Source organism: Protomyctophum parallelum (genome assembly GCF_964188405.1).
Source record: "Protomyctophum parallelum genome assembly, chromosome: 13".
NCBI lineage: Eukaryota > Metazoa > Chordata > Actinopteri > Myctophiformes > Myctophidae > Protomyctophum > Protomyctophum parallelum.
In genome coordinates this window covers 52,444,101-52,448,281 of record NC_139708.1, presented here as the reverse complement: position 1 = coordinate 52,448,281, position 4,181 = coordinate 52,444,101, and the positions used below count along the sequence as shown (strand labels likewise).

The window sequence follows — 4,181 nt, the reverse complement described above, 5'->3', positions numbered from 1 at the left end:
TCTGAAGGACAAACCGGGAGGGGAGAGGATCATGAACGAGTATGCTCGGACCAAAAGCATTACAGATGTTAGGAGACGTGACCTGGTGAAGATACTTGTGGCACACATGGCGAGTGAACATGGGTATGTTCACTGCATATAAACATAAGCACCCAATATACTTTTTTTGTTTTACTTGTTGCAGACCAAGAGCCTTCCTTTTGCAGAAGGCATCGGCACAAATATACTTTTGTTTGGATCTCGTTTGTGTGTGTGTCCATGCACTATAGGACGAGTCCTTCAAGGCGTAACAAAGAGGAATATGCATTATGCAAAGATATCACTGCATTGTCCCCTTATCTGGCAGACCCCCAGGGCAATTTGAGCTATGTAAGTAGATAAAACAAGTCCAAACTCTTTACTCCTCACTTCTGGTTGCTAAAAATAGGACTGTTTTCAACTAAATATTATTTAACATTTCTGTATGCTGAGCTTTCTCCTAGTTCAGCACTGCAGATGTCAGACCTTTTGACCTTGATTTTAGCAAGTCTCCATGAAGGGCATGTTAAATTCATTTTTAATGTGTGCAATGCATTTTTGCTACAGTGGTGGCAAATAAACAAGAGTGGCCCTCTGGTGTTATTTTAGTAATTTCATTTATAAACAAAAGAAACCTGAGTAATTCCATAAATTAGGAGATAAGTGTTTATAAAGTAGTGAAAGTAGCCGATCTACAAGCTCACAACGCGGCATGACATGCGGTGAGCTTGAAGATGTTTTGTTTTCACTAGTTTGGTTCCTGGGCAAACATCTAGATGCATCCTTATAGTAAATATCACTGGAAAGTATTGCAGTAGTATGAGTGGTTTCAACACTGTTACAGGTGGACCAGATGCTGGCGACAGATCCCCCTTCAGTGAGGAAAACCAGCTAACCACAGAAACCCAGTGTCGTGAGGCCATCGCACTGATGAAGCATACAACTGATGAAGCAATCATCAAGGAGAAGATGAAACAGACATTCACCCATCGCCAAGCAATGGTTCATGGTCCAGTGAAGTCCTCTGAAATATTCACCACCTTTCCAAGATTTCTTGACATCGCAGGAATGGTATGTGGCTCTTTAACTGACTTGCCTTAAAGTAAAACTGAAATGAAAAATAACTAAACAGATCACATCCCTGGTGTTTTTTTCAACCATGTTGTCGTCTGAATTCCATCTGCAGATAGAGCAGTATTTCAGGCTGATGTTTGGTGATGACATCTCTGCAAAGTTCTTGGAGGTGGCCCACTTTCTACATGCAGAAAGTCCTGAAAGAAAGCCGTGGGCTCACCCAGACATCCGACCTTCAAGATCTGCTTCATAACGCTGAATCCACAATGGAACAACTGGAAAATGGTACGCTGGAATTAAAGGAATATGGAAGTGTAAACCGATTTTAATAAAAATTGTATTTGTGAATTTTCTTGTATTTTCAGGATGGGACAGTGAGATGTCGTCCATCTTGCTTATGATCCACCTCATGCCACCTTCACCACAAGGCAAAAACAAGAGACCCGGAAAGCTATCGGCCAGACAGGCCATTGACCACCTGGTGAAGTTCATCAAGGTAAGCTTCAGACTCCAGCCCATAGCATTTAACGTAGCACTAATTGCATATAAAAAAAATATATATTTTAACTGAATAGTTGCTTGGTCTTCTACCCATGTTTTTCTTACATTACTAGTTCTATCAATGTATTACCTTGCTTATTGTAAATCGCTGAGCATCTTGCATTTTGTGCCAATAAGTGATTCTGGTGGATATCCCATAACAGTTGGGCTCTAAACTGTTTGCAAACCGTGACTAATATTAATAGCGAGACTAATTAATTTCTCTTGTCGTCACAGACTGGGATCAGTGTCGAGGGGCATCTGGACAGCATCACAGAGAGCCTTCAACCCTATCTACTTGCTGTGGGGACCCAGAAGAGTGCGATACACAAATACTTCGTTGTGATTGACAAACACGCAATCCCTTGTAAGTCACCAGATTCTATTGCCTATTATATCAAGATAGGTTGTGAAGTGGTCCTTTAACCATGTTGGATTAATTGAAAACACCGTCCTTGGTTCTGGTGACTGATATTATCCTAATACGTATGGAGCTGTGTTTTTTTTCTCCAATTTCTGTTCATTGATTTGATTTGATTTCCCCCAAAAAACGGATGTTGTCAATTATTAATCTAACATGGTTAAAATAGAGTAATTGGTAGTGGATAAATTACTGATAAGTGTCTGATAACAGTAATATAGGCTAAAATGTGTAATTTACCTATCACATTATGTAGACAGCAGTTAGTTTACTTATAGTATCACTGTACAGATTATACTCTTGGCTCTTAGAAATAGTCATTGATGATCAAAAGTAAATATGTATTTATGAGGTTTCTAGTAATCTAGTTTACTGTAAATTGCTCTGGATTAAGTGTCCTAAATGTCTCAATTTGAAAATTGCTGAATCAAGAAGTCTGGGTTTCTATTTTATGCCTGAGTAAATGTTAAAATGACCCCTAGCATAGCATGTTTTTGTTGTTTTGATTGCTTTAAAAGTCTAACCTGCTCTTTCCCATTATGTTTACCCAGCTCTACAAAAAGAGAAAAGAGGTGGGAGAGACGTTCCTCAGTGTGGCGGACCTGATCCACCTAAAAGGAGCTGACGCCAACTTACGGCTCTACATAAAGGAAGCCCAGCAGGAGGGTGAAGAGAAAGAGACTGTAGGAGGAGGGAGTGACAGAGTGTGTGTGTGTGTGTGTGTGTGTGTGTGTGTGTGTGTGTGTGTGTGAGCCCTATATCTTGCACCACCCCTTATCCCTAAACTTATTTGCCATTTTTAACTATTTTAAAATAGTACAAATAGCCCATCTACTGACAAGCTAACAATGTGTCGATGTAGATGTAGCTAGTTGAACTATTTTTAAATGTTTTAAAATAGTAAAAAATGGCAAATAAGTTTAGGGATAAGGGGTGGTGGCGCAAGATGGAGCCCAAAGAGTCTGAGTGAGGTTTCCCCTACTGCACTCCATGCCCTCCCTGACTTGTGTGTGAGACTGTTGACCTTGTTCAGGAGAGACTTCTTTGGACCAAAAACCTCTGTGCGAGGGCACATGTCCACCACGCCAGAGTGTGGTATGTATCGATCAGCTTCTCAGGACCCACCCTGTCGTTTTTATTGTTTTATTCACCCTCTCAGCTACTCAGGGACCCATCCTGTCGTTTTATTTTATTTCTTATGTGAAAAAAGGTTGTTCAGTTTGACCCACCAGTTTTAGATATATGGCTTATAGAGTAATGTCTTGCAGAGAAACGGCGAGTTGAGAAAACAGGCTTGGAAGGTTCACTTCTGTGGATTCTAACTAATGTTAGAACCTATTTACATGTTTAAGCATTTATTTCTGCATGTCTTCTGTGGACTCTTAACATTACACCTAGCTACATGTTTAAGCATTTCATATTTACATGTCTTCTGTGGATTCTAACGTTACACCTAGCTGTACATGTTTAAGCATTTATTTCGTATGTATGTGTTCTGTGGACTCTTAACATTGCACCTGCTACATGTTTAAGCATGTCATATGTGCATGTGTTTTGGATAATAATAATAATAATAAAAAATGTTTATCCTGACCTGACCAATTAGTTGTGAGCCTTTTTTGATGATATTTGGTGTACAGGAAAAAGGAGCTGTACTGGGCCTAGTATAAAGTTTTGGGTACACTGATCAATTTGTGTGTGGTATATGGTCATATTCTGACAGGATACAATTAGTGTTTGGACTTGGGACATGGTTACAGGTCATATTCAGATCATATTCTGACACGAGATACAACTAGTGTTTGGACTTGGGACATGGTTACAGGTCATATTCAGATCATATTCTGACATAAGATACAACTAGTGTTTGGACTTGGGACATGGTTACAGGTCATATTCAGATCATATTCTGACACAAGATACAACTAGTGTTTGGACTTGGGACATGGTTACAGGTCATATTCAGATCATATTCTGACACGAGATACAACTAGTGTTTGGACTTGGGACATGGTTACAGGTCATATTCAGATCATATTCTGACACAAGATACAACTAGTGTTTGGACTTGGGACATGGTTACAGGTCATATTCAGATCATATTCTGACACAAGATACAACTAGTGTT

At 39.6% G+C, this 4,181-nt stretch overlaps 1 long non-coding RNA gene across 1 annotated transcript; it reads left to right on the top strand.

Annotated features, from left to right (window-relative positions):
• Positions 1-864: 864 nt before the first annotated feature.
• LOC310868795 lies at positions 865-1,487 on the top strand. Its single transcript, XR_014570099.1, has 3 exons — positions 865-1,089; positions 1,205-1,377; positions 1,458-1,487. It is a non-coding gene; the product is annotated as an uncharacterized lncRNA (long non-coding RNA).
• Positions 1,488-4,181: the final 2,694 nt, after the last annotated feature.